The sequence below is a fragment of the Rousettus aegyptiacus genome, unplaced genomic scaffold (genome assembly GCF_014176215.1).
Source record: "Rousettus aegyptiacus isolate mRouAeg1 unplaced genomic scaffold, mRouAeg1.p scaffold_m13_p_11, whole genome shotgun sequence".
Taxonomy (NCBI): domain Eukaryota; kingdom Metazoa; phylum Chordata; class Mammalia; order Chiroptera; family Pteropodidae; genus Rousettus; species Rousettus aegyptiacus.
The window spans coordinates 82,349,249-82,362,830 of record NW_023416286.1 but is presented as its reverse complement, the minus strand read 5'-3'; positions in this window follow the sequence as shown (position 1 = coordinate 82,362,830).

The following is a 13,582-nucleotide window of genomic DNA, read 5'->3' as shown; positions in this document are numbered from 1 at the left end:
CTTGTTGAATTAATTTTTTCTATTTTCTATTTGCTCTCAATTTCATTTAATTATGTTCTAATTTTATCATTTATTTCTTTCTGCTGGTTTGGGACTTCATTTATTCTTTTTTTATTCTTTAAAATGTAATGGTTTTTTGACATTTTTCTTGTTTCTTGAGATAGGCATCAAAGATATAAACTTCCCTCTTCTTACCACTTTCGATGCATCCCAAAAGTTTTGACATGTTGTATTGTCATTCTCATTGGTCTCTATGTATAATCTTCTGATCTCTCCTTTTATTTTTTCTTTGACCCATTTGTATTTTAGTTGCATGCTGTTTAATCTCCACATATTTGTGTTTATTTCTGCTTCTTTTTTTTTTGCAGTTGATTTCTAATTTCAAAGCATTGTGGTTAGAGAATATGTTTGGTATGATTTCGATCTTTTGAAATTTATTGAGACTAGTTGAGTGTTCCATCATATAGTCTATCCTTGAGACTGTTCCGTGTGCACTAGAGAAGAATATATAATCTGATGTTCTGGGATATAAGGCTCTGTAAATGTCAATTATATCCATTTGGTCTCATGTGTCATTTAAGGCAGATATTTCCTTATATATTTTCTGTTTGGATGATCTATCCATAGCTATCGATAGGGGTCTTTAGGTCTCCTACTATGATTGTGTTTTTGTCAATTTTGCCTTTTAGTTCTTTTAGTAGTTACTTTACATATTTTGGTGCTCCCTGATTGAGTGCAAATATATTGTTTTATGTTTTCTTGATTTATTGTTCCTTTTATCATTATAAAATGTGCATCTTTGTCTCTTGTTACGTTTTTACTTTGAAATCTGGCTACATCCACTTTTCCCTGGATGCCATTTACTTGGAGTATCATCCTTTACTCTTTTATTTTGAATCTATATTTGTTCTTGCGGTTGAGATTTGTCTCCTGAAGGTAGCAAGCATATTGGTTAAGTTTTGTTTTTTGATTCAGTCTACTACTATGTGACTTTTTATTGCTGAGTTCAGTCCCTTTACATTCAGGGTGATTATTGATGTATGAGGATTTCTTATAGCCATCTCGCCTTTTGTTTTCTGGTAGCTCTGTGTCTCCATTGTTTCTTTGCCCTTGTGTTTCTAGCTGCTATTTTAATTTAGGTTTTTTCTTCTGTTTCCTCTTTTTTTCTGTGTCTCCATTCTAGACATTTTTGTGTATGGTTGCAAAAGAAAGTTTCATATACTGTAGTCATTTCTCTTCTAAATGTATCTTAACTTTATTCCCCTATGAAAATTCAGATATTTATATCTTTCCCTTTTATGTTTTTGTTGTCACAAATTATCCCTATTTATGCTGTGAGTTCTTTTCTAATTTGCAGTTGCTTATTTCTTCATATTGTCTTTTTTTATAAATGTTTTACATCCTTTATTCTTTATGTCATATTTAAGCATATTATACCCTATTCTGAATAAGGGCTTCGATTTCCTGCTTCTATCTGTCTGTTAGTCATCTTACGTATAGTTTATTATCATGTTGTTTTTTGTTTCAGGTAGAATTACCCCTTTAGTATTTTCTGTAATCCAGATCATGTGGTGGTAAATTCCCCCAGCTTATATATGTCTGTATTATTTCTCTACCTAGGCATTTATGGGAATGACATCTGAATAAAAAAATTTTAAGAGTAACATTTGCGTATATTGTTAGAAAGTGGTCTTTCTATTGTTTTCCAGAGGTGGTGCTGAAATGCAAGATTTTTATTTTCTCTTGCACTTCTCCAGCTTTTTGGATCTTTGCAGGGCGGTAGATCATGTCCTATAATCCCTGTGTTGGTGGGCATCTCCTCTGTGACCAGATCTCCTCAGTCCCGGGGTACCATCCCTGTGAGAGAATGTGGTAGACAATGGGATTCTGATCTTGTGAAATCTGAGCACTGCGACCGGATGCAGCTAGCACTGTCATATTGCCTGTGGTGTCCCAGGTGGCCTGCTAGAATCGGCTGGAATGGGCGGGTGCCACGTGGGCTAAGAGAGGCCAGCTTCTGTGTTTCTGGCTTTATTCCCCTCCTTGTAATGGTGTCTGCTAGACCTCAGCTGCCTCACCTCTCCATCACTGTCGCTGGGATCACCTGCAGCATGTGTCTGCCACTTCAGGAGAAGCGCTTCTGTCCCTCTAGTTCTCAGGACTGCTGATAGTGTGCTCTCTAACCTGACTCTCACTGAAACAGTTTCTTCTGGGGTCCCCTGCTAGCTCTGGGTGAGTGAAGGAAGCCGAGCTCTGGGAGGGTGAGAAGAGGTGGCCAAGATCCATGGCTTTGTTTTTCTGCCTGGCGATAGCAGCTGCTAGATCACAGTTGCCACTCTTCAGTGTTTTCTCTGCCCCTATCACTGGTTCAGCTGCAGTAAGTGCTGAATGTTTGCTCTACCTCTTGGCTCCTCAAGGCCATGGAGAGTGCATGCTGCGACCTGATTCCTCCCCTCTCCTGAGACCCTCAGTGAGTTGATACCCTTCATGGGTGCTCTTCTCCCTTTCCTCCTCTCATGTCTCCCCTCCACCCCCAATTCTTCCACTTGTTTCAATGCAAGGATCTCTCAGACTGTTTGTGGGTTGAGCAGAGAGTCCTTTTTTGAAGTATAGTTATTTGACTTGTAACTTCAAGAGGAGAGATCAGAGGGAATCTCTCATGCCACAGTGCTTCTATCTTTCTGCATAAATCTTTCTTAAATGCATGTATAACTCACATTTATTTCAGTCTTTAGTATTAGAAGTGTTTGGGTCCTTATTTAGAAGTTTGGTGATTGGTAACCAGAAGTATGCCATAGGAATTTTTTTTCTAACAATTAGCCCATGATAAAAATTGTTTTCTTTATCTGTTGTTCTGCTTAAAGTCACAAGTTCTCAAGAACCTATTGATCACATTGATGACTTACTATTTATAAAAATGTCTACAGTATTTCAAATAGTCATTAATGCTATGGAGAAAAATAAAGAAGGGAAATGGTGAAGGGTATTGGGGACATCATGAGGTAGACTAAGGTGTTCATTATATTTCAAATTTACTTTTAAATAATAATGTAATTTTAAATATAGATATTAGGGGAGACCTAGTGAAAATGACACATTCGAATACATACCTGGTAATCATGATGACAGAAGACATGTGAGCCTTTGAGGAAAAGATATATTCAGATATAGGAACAGAGATATAAATGCTTTGAGGTAGGAACATGACTCTAATATAAGAACTTGGAATCAAATAGCAGATCTACTTCTTACAAACTAATATGAATGTGAAAAATGTTCTTTAAAGTGGTACTTATCACTGTTTATTTTCATATTAAGGATAATCTGTGGTTCAGGGCACATATATCATCAAATATAATTTTTCCAGTGGAAAATTTTCTGAAGAAGTGTGAAGGTTACTACATGAAATTTTACATGGGTTCAGATATGTTTCATTTCCACACATTTAGTTTCTCTAAGACTTAATAAATATTGTAAGCCTCAGTATTTTTCATAAGTTCTCTCATTGTTTCTCTGTCTGTCTTCTCAGAATAGAAGGGGAAGTACTTTATGATATACACCTTGCTCTGCATGCCTACTTTACAGTCATGGCATTTAGATTTGTAATTTTCCTTGTCATCGTGTAATAGGATTACACAATATGATTTAAAAATGAACGTCGTTTATACATTTATATTGAAATGTAAGCAATCCATAATATATTAATTAAGTGTATCGGATTCATATTTTTATGAGTGCAAATAACATTACTTGTCTGAACTTGCATCCTTATGGTTCAATGTAATGTAATATATAATTATGATAAGAGTATAAGGATAATGCTATTTTTACTTATTATTTCTCCTCTGGTGTTCAATAAGAGCAAAATTAAGTCCTCACTGTTGTGACAAATGTAAAAGGATGTGGTTAGCTTATCTACAGCAAGCTGCAAAGGTAAAAATGGTAAAGTAATTTGCTGCCACAAAATGGTTTTTAAGTCGTTTGCTTTTATATGTAAAATTAATTAAACAAGCAAGATTGAAAGTCGACACACTGAGGATTTTATTCCTTTTGACTTATGTGGCATATTATTTCTATCTGACAAAAATAATACTGAGTTGTAATTTTTCTTTTACTTCTTTTAAAACACCTAAAAGTTTAGTTAATGATAGTTAGCATTATGAGGAAGTGTTCTTTTCCTAACCACGTGTTTTGTATACAGATTAGATATTTTCACACATCATAAAAAGCTCAGTCTGTCATAACTAACCCAGAAAGATTTTTCTATGAGAAAAACAAACTGTGTGCAGTTTGAATTTTCACAGACATTAGAGAAACAATAGAAATGAATTTAGTTGTAAGATAAAAATAGCATTCATAAAAACCTCGAAGGTGCTGTTGAAGCAGAGGAGAAAAATATTTTTTTTTGACAAGTGTTCTAACAATGTTTGTACTGGAAAAAAAATTATTCACATATCATTTCAACATACTTTCTGATGATAAACACAATTAGGGTAAAGATACTATAATTATGGAATTTAAAGAAAACATAATTTAGCTTTTTTATTGCTAAAACATATCATCTGCTTGAACATTGTTTTGTAGAAAATACAGGGCTTTTCTCAATAAAATGATTAGTCATTAAAAGGACTTTTTATATTTTATTAGCTCAAAAGAGGAATTTCTATATAAGAACCATTCTATTACAGGTTTATGTGTTTTGTTTGGGATCATTTATAAACATCCTTCTGGCTATTTATTCGGATCTAGCAGCTGAATGAATGACATTTAAATGATATGCTGAGGAATAAATAAATAAACAATAACAAAAACTTTATAATTACTAGGAGATACTATTTCAGTTTCCTCTTTATTGCTCAGATAGCTCTTCTAAAATAAGAAAAAAAAATATTTTACCAGACGAGAATTGTTATAGATATCCAGAATTTATTTATATGAGTTTCTAAAATAGCAGATTTTATTTTAAGCATTGAATATCCACCTTTATAGAAAGGTCATATAAGTAAACTTTTGAAATTCTTTATACAAAGCCTTTTGATATCATTTTAGTGATAATTTTATTTTTAACTTGCTTTTTATTTCCACTAGGTGGAACCAGTAAACTTTATAATTTCCATTAATGCATTTTTGTCCTATATGTTTATCCTTATAAACTCTACAACTAAAAATCCTAGAAATAATTCAACACATAAGTTCTTAACTCTGTGGATGGACATAAAAAATTAATTAATTACCGATCCAACAGTACTGTGCAAAACAAACAAATATCATCAACAACAACAAAAAAATCTGAGTAATTTAAATATATCAAGGGAGAATATGTGGATTTTAAACAATCAGGAAGAAAGATAAATTATAATCTGTACTAATATATTTGGCGATAAATATTGAATCGTGTCATGGTAGAAATCTATTAAATGCATCATAATAACTATATACTAATTTTTCAATTGTTAATATTAACTGGGAACCATTAATGCATAAATAGAACCTATTTAAAATGATTCTGTCTAAAAATTTTCACTAATGATTAACAATAATCAGCCAATTGGCAACTTGCGCTTATTTAGGTACTTTAATTCTCAAATCAGTCATTTTTATCTGGACCTTTATAAATGACAAAATGAGGGAACATTTAAGAAATAGAAAATACATGATGTTGCACATAATATACTTTGCCTTTATTTAGAGGGTCATTTTCTTCCCAACATATCAAATTCCCAGAATTGGAAAAGCCTAGCTATGCTCTATAAAAGAAAGAAACAAGTAAGAGGACTGATAGAATAATTTTAGAGTAGCAGTGTTGGATACTTTAATAACTTCATTTTACAGCACTGGAAATTGAAACTTAAAAAGTTTAGTGGCTTTTCCAAAGACAACTGGCTTTTAGAACTGCTTTTTGATCTAAGATATAAAGCTCTTAGTCCCTATGCTGAAGACTAGCATGCTTAGAATGTAGAGAACGTGGAGTACATGTAAAACAATGAACTTTAAAAAACAAGCCTGGAACATCAAAAGCCTTGAATGTCATGTAAAGTTTTTTCCCAGTGTTGATGATAATTGTAGTCACTGTAACTGATGACACATAGAAAATACGAAGATTCAGAACAGAAGAAAGCCAAGGATAGATGCCAAAGAAGCACTATTCATATTAGTTTGCTAGGAATGCATAACAGAGTTCCACAAACTGGATGGTTAGTACAACAGAAATGTGCGTCTCACATTTTTGGAGATTAGAAATGAAATTAAGTTGTCAGCATAGCTACACATTTTTTGAGACTGACTCTACAAAGAAGTAGAATCCTTACTTGTCTCTTCCTACCTTTTCCTGCTGGTCAGCAATGCTTGGTTTGCATTGGTCTGGTCTCTGCCTTCATCACCATGATAGAAATTTATTATATACGTCAAAATAAAAATGTTCTAATTTTGTCAATATTTGATATTCATTGAGAACCATTAAAGCATAAATCAAACTTATTTGAAATGGTTCCATGTAAAAATTATTGCTAGTGATAATAATAATCAGCTAAGTGACAGTTTGTGCTTATGTTCGTACTTTATTTCTCAAATTAGTAATTTTTTATCTGGACCTTTGTAGGGACAGAAATGAGGGAACAATAAGAAAGAGGAAATGTAAGCCTGTCTTTACATCATTTTATCTCTGTGCATGTCTGTGTTTGTCCAAATTTCCTCTCTTTATTAAAACCCAAATCATTTTTTACTGGAAATCATCATAATAACCTCAACTTGACTATCTGCAAAGATCTTATTTCTAAATTAAATCACATTCACAAGTAGGAGAGGTTAACAATTTGAATTGAGGGGAACACAATTCAAATAATGACCCTATATTTAAAGAAAGTGTTGGAGAAATATTCTACATACAGCTAATGAAAGAGTCTATTCAAAGATGTAGATTTGATGAAATTTGTCAAATGCCACAGATTTTAAGTAAGAGCAGATCTAAAGTCTTTCTGTTAAATTTAGCAGCAAAGAGATTATTGATTTGGCAAGAATTGTTTTAAGGAGCAAAGTAGATCTTGTAGAACCCATTTTTGATACTTGGTCATTAAATGGGATACTTTCTCAGTAATCTTGATTTTGAATAGAAGACAACACGTCAATGCTTAGGATGGAAAAGATGTGTGCAAGTTTAAATTGTCATGGGAAAAATGTGTAGAGAATGTTTTCGCACATGCTAGATATGAATGGGAAAAATTCATGGACAATATTAGAATGATACGTAGGCATTTGAGTCAAAAACACAATTGCAGTATCTTTCTTTTGTAGAGTCTTTAGAGAATATGAGAACGTTAGCCCATTCAGATGTTTTAAAGATACAGTAAATTTCAGTACAATATATACTTATTGTTTTGTGGAAGTATATGGCGGAATCAACTTTCGAATGAAATTAAATCTTGGAAAGGAGATAATCGAGGAGTGTTGAAGGTTTGAATTATTATTGTACAGAATAAATGAAATAGCTGACTAGAAAAATAGAGCATGATTGCTTTAAGTGTGACTGAACAGTGGTAACTGGCCATTTATTTACAAAGATACGGCTGTACTTAACAATGCAAATATAATTTGGAAAAAATCACAAATTAAAACACTCGAGATTTGGGCTTGAATTATGTAGCTGATAAGCATGTTGTGGAGTGGTCACAGAAGTAAATAATAAAGGCTGATTAATGGTGATAGGTATAAATAAAAAGACAAAATACAAGAATAGAAAACAGTTCAGTAGTTAAATTAAATCATCCCATGTTACTCTCTGAACATTTAAAAAATCAAATTGAAACATATGTAGGTATGCTAAAAAGATTTTTAATAAAAAAATATGCAGATATATCAAATTGAACTTCTGATTGATTTCAAAATAATTACTCAAATAATCAAATCACTTCTTGACATAGATTTAAGGCCATAAAGATATTTAATTCTGAGTTAAATGAGGAAAAATAAATAAGTTAGAATTTAGGAATTAAACCTTTATGAAACATGTGGAACACTATGAGAAACTTGTTTTCCTTTAAAATATGATAATGTAGAAAGAAAATATCCAGAATATTACTGAATATCTCTCTTTTGACCCAATATTTACGGTCAGTTGGTCACAATAGAGATATGTAATGTTTTGTTAGGACTCTCAGAGTATGTAAAAATAGCATGTATCAATCATAATCATAATAGTTGAGCTGGGCCCATGGGCTGACACTGGAAAAGTTAATGGGCTCTTGATGCAATATATTGTTCAAAAGACTGGGTATCTCCATTTAAGCTGAGAGATTTTTCTTTTTCTTTTTGCCCTTTTTAATGAAAATGTCAGCAAGCTAGAAGTTGACCTCGGCACACAAAAGTTTATCACCAGAGGTGAAACTTCAACACTTTTAGTTAAATTTGTAATTATGTCTAAGCATCCAGAGACAAGAACACAAGCAGAATAAGAGGCAAACTCATTATTATCACTTGCACTATTACCCTTGCACTCAGAAACCACAGAATTAATTAAGAAATCAGGATATCATTGTCAAAGCGGGTTGTTCACAGGTCAAGAAAAAATGCAGAGGAGATGACTACAAATAATAGTAAAAAAAAAAAAAAAAAAAAAAACAGAAGTGAAAAAGAAATAGACAATGAAATAAACTCCATTAACTAGATGAAAATAGAAATCAACAAAGCTAAGGCAAATTTTTTTTTTTTTTGGTATGGTATTTATATACCAGACATTCTCTTTAACATTTCAGAACTAAACATAAATAATCAAGTCTTCAAATAAGATGTTATTTTAATAATGTTTGTAGAATCCAAAGAAAAAAAATGCATCTCTTTCTTTTTAAAAAGAATTCTCAATTCATAAGCAATAAATCCTTTCAGATTAAACATTCACTTAAAAGCAAATCCTATGAAAAATATTAGAAATGTACAGTCGAATAAGGCAGAATTATTTCCCTTTGAAACATTTATGACTCTTATTTTAACAAATAATAGAAAAACACAACATAGCTCAAAGAGTAAGGGGGTTATTATTACCTGTTTTGAAAATCCGGAGGTATGGCTAGTTTTCATCAAAATAGGGTAGGGTCTCAGTCCATTCCTCTGTGGTCCTCTGGACTGTCTTTACTTCCCTTTTGAATTGACTCCCCTTGCCCTATTATTTTACCTGATTGCAACAACATGGCTGAAGCAATTCTAGGCCTCATACAGACCCTATCACCCTATGCAAGTAAAAGGTACTCTCTTCAACACAAATCTTGTTCTTCATTCTGAATGGATCATCCAGGGCCAGTCACTGTGGTAATTAGGATTAAGATGACTGATTTTCCTAAACCAGAGTGATTTTAACTTCCAGAAGCAGGAATAGATTCAATCCTACCTAGAATGTTCTGTCCTCTACAACAGAGATAAATCAAATGGATGTGGGATTACGACGCCAGAGTAGAGACATATTGTGATGTTCTTTATTGGTTACTTCAAGAATTAGGAGTGGGTGGTGATGTACCCAGTGCAATGGAGAAGGGGAGATCTGCTCATAGAGCAGTTAATAGAAATTACATTGTCTCTAAAGAATTTTAAAACAATTATAAAGCCAAGTCAGGGTTCCTCTGCTTCTAATTATAGCCATGCTCTGGCAATTCTAAACAATGTCAATAATGAAATATCTATCCCTGAAAAATCCTTTTTGATCCATTATTTCAACATATGTATAATTTTCATACAATAAAATGCACATATTCAAGTATGCAGCATGATGAGTTTTGACACATATATTCAATTACACAGCCACTAATTCCCTCATGAACATATAAACCATTCCATCAACTCCAAAAGTTCTCTTGTACTCTATTTCTAGTCATTCATTGTTGACCACCAGAAACAAACACTGTTATGAATTCTGTTGCGTATTAGTGATGCCTGTTATTTAACTGCATATTATAGGAATCACATAGTGCATACTCTTTTGTGTCTGGCTTCTTGTACTGAATACACTATGCTGTTCACTCTCAGCATTTGTTCCATTTGATTACTGAATAATGTCACATTGCATGGATACAACACAATGTACTATGCATCTTTATGGATATTCGATTTTTTAAGCTGCTGTAAACATTTTTGTATTATACTTTGTGTAGGTATGCTTTCATTTCCTTTGAGTAATAAAAAAAAGCATCATTTTTTGACCATAAGTGGGCTTGTTTTTAATTTATATTAAAAACACTGCTTATTCAAATTAGCCATTTCATGATATATATAGCCACTTTATTGTGATTTAAATATTCATTTCTCTAATTATAAATAATGCTGAGCACAATTTGGATCAACCTTCAGGATATCCTTCTTTATATAGAGCATTTTATCATTAATAACTCCTTAAACTCTGCAACTAAAGTTTGCATAGGTTTACCATATAAAAGAAAAAAAAACAAAAATAAATGAAAAAAATTTTTTAAATGCTATCTCCCTCTTCAGGAGTTTTCCCTTTTTGAAATCTTGGCTTCTTGGCTCCTGATTGCTTGAACAGCTTTCAGAAGATTTTAATTATATCTTTTAAATTTTATTTTATTTGATTACTTGTTAATTTTGGTTGGTCAGAGGATGGATGGGATGGAGGACCATTTGTTGCTATAATCTTCCTTGTCTAAATTATTTCTTTATTCTTGTTCACTAGTTGTTATATTTTAAAATATTTTCAGTTTAATTCTGGAATTTTTTTTTGTCCATTTGGATCTTCATTTAAATTTTTAAAATATTTATTTGCTCCTTTCAATAGTTCTATTTGACGACATGTGCTCACTTGCTTTAAAACTCTGTTCCAATATCACATTTTTAGGGATAATTTCTTAACTTTCTATTAAAATAGCAAAATAGAATAAATATTGACCCTTTATACTGATATTTTTTAATCTAAACCATTATCACCCCAAGACACAGTATATGGTTTTTTATTTTGTTTTCTATCTTTCTTGATCTTCTTGCTTGCTTCTCCACTAAACTTGAAGGTTCATGAGGTCTGAAACTCCATCCTATTTCTTTTATAAAGCCAAGCAAAAGTTCCTCTAGTTTTTATAGCCATGTCCCAACCAACCCATAGTACAAGAGATCAATACATATTTATATGAACAAATAAATTCATAATTGAATGTATGCTTGTTCAGTCACATTTTTCTTCCAAATTTCCAGTAGCCTCTGAACAATATGAAATTGCACTGTGGTATCCTAGAAGCCCTCAGTCCTTTGTGGTTGCACTCTGAGATCATCTAAGAAGCAAGAAGATCCAGACATCCCATTCAGCCTCATCCATTATCTGGGAATGGTGATGGTCCTGACACACTTATGTTTGAGTCAATAAAAATATCTTAATGAACAAGATCTTCCAAGATTCTGCAGCTTTCCAATTATGGGCTGAATTGTCCTCCCCAAGTTCATATGCTGAAGCCCTATATTTGGAGCCTAACCCACAATGTGACTACATAAAGGCCTTTTAAGGAGAGAATTAAGGGCAGCTGAAGACATAAGGGAGGTGCTCCACTGTAATAAGACCAGTGTCTCTATAAGAAGAAAAGATACCAGAAACCTCTCTCTCCACATAAACGAAGGAATGGCCATGTGAGGACAGAGCAAGAAGATGGCCGTCTACAATTCAGGAAGACAGGCTTCAGCAGAACCAACCCTGATGGCACCTTGATTTTGGACTTCTAGCCTCAAGACTGTGAGAAATAAATTTGTGTTGTTTAAACTACTCAGTCTGAGGTATTTTGTTAGGGCAACCCTAGCAGAATAATATATCAGTCCTTTTCCTGCTGTTTCTCAGGCACTTTGCTAGAGAGTTGTCTAGCTAAGTGTTAGGAAATCTCACATAGTTCTTTTATTCAGTAGATTCTCAGCAGGACCCAGTTGTCAAATACACACAGGTATCATGAGTCCCAGCATCCTTTCAGCTCAGGGGAGGCGAAATGCTTTTAACTTTGAGAAAAAGAAATTGAATCATGTTTGTTTGCATTATTTCAGTGTCTGTTGTTTGTTTTTAATCTTTTATTGAAAACATGGTTACCTAAAATAGTATCTTCTGGTCCAAAGCCTGATGCTTCATCTGAAATTATCATATGGACTGAAATATCTTGTTAAATGACAATTAATGATATATTAATCAAAAAATTTCGAACACTGAATCCTAACAAAGACAATTCCACATGGGAACATTTCTTTAATGTTCTGAGAATGACCCTCTCATCTACTAATATTATATTCCTATTTCAATTATAGAATTATTAAATTATACTGTTTGCTTATGTGTTTATGTAGCTTTTTTCTTTATCAGTAGTACATTTCTTGAATATAATGACCATATATTATTTATCTGTCAATTTAAAAGACACAGATGCCTAAGACTTAGCATAGTGGTCAATAAATATTTTTTCAATTTTTTTATTGTGGTAAAACATATATAACATAAAATGTACCATTGTAACCATTTTAAGTGTAGAGTTCAGTTCAGTTAGTAATTACATTCATAATGTAACCATTATGCAACCCTTACTGTCATTTATCTCAATGACTATTTTCATCTTCAAAACTGAAACTACTTTCTAAGATTTCGATTATTCGTAAGTGCTTCAAAGTAGAATCATATAATATTTGTATTTTACAATTGGTTTATTTCACTTATCATAATGTCCTCAAGGTTTATCCTGTTGTAGCATGTCGGAATTTCTATCTTTTTTAAGACCAAATAATATTTCATTCTGTGTACATACTGCATTTTGTTTATGTATTAGCAGTCAGTGGAAACTTGGGTTGCTTCCACATTTTAGTTATTCTAAATAACACTACTGTGAATATGGGAGTGCAAATATCTTTGTTAACAGCTTCTAATTCTTTTGAGCATATATCCAGAAGTGAAATTGCAGGATCATATTGTAACTCAATTTTTAATTTCTCCACATCTTTGCCAACACTCATTATTTTCTGCCTTTTTTATAGTAGCCATCTTAATGTGCGTGAGGTGGTATCTCATTGTAGTTATGATTTGTACACCCCCAATGATTAGTAATGAGTATTTTTTTCTGTGCTGCTTAGCTATTTACATATTTTCTTTGGAGAAATGTCTATTCAAATCCATTTTATAATTTGGTTTTATTGTTGAGTTTTAGAAGTTTCCTATATATTCTGGACATTAATTGTTTATCAGATGTCTGATTTGAAAATATTATTTCCTATTTTGTGGATTGTCTTTTTACTCTTTTGATAGTGTCTTTTGATACACCAAACTTTAAGTCCAATTTGTTTTATTTTTGTTATTGTTGCCTGTACCTTTGGTATCAGTTCCAAGAAATCATTGCATTGTCATGAAGCTTTTACATAAAATTTTCTTATAAGAGTTTTATAGTTTTAGATCTTATGAATGTGATGTAGATCTTTGATCCATTTTGAATTAAGTTTTGCATATAGCATTAGGAAAGAGTCCAACTTCATTTTTTGAAAGTGGATATCTAGTTTTCTCAGGACCATTTCTTGAGAAAATACTTCTTCTCCATTGAATGGTCTTGGTATTTTTGTCAAAAATCATTTGACTGTTTATTTC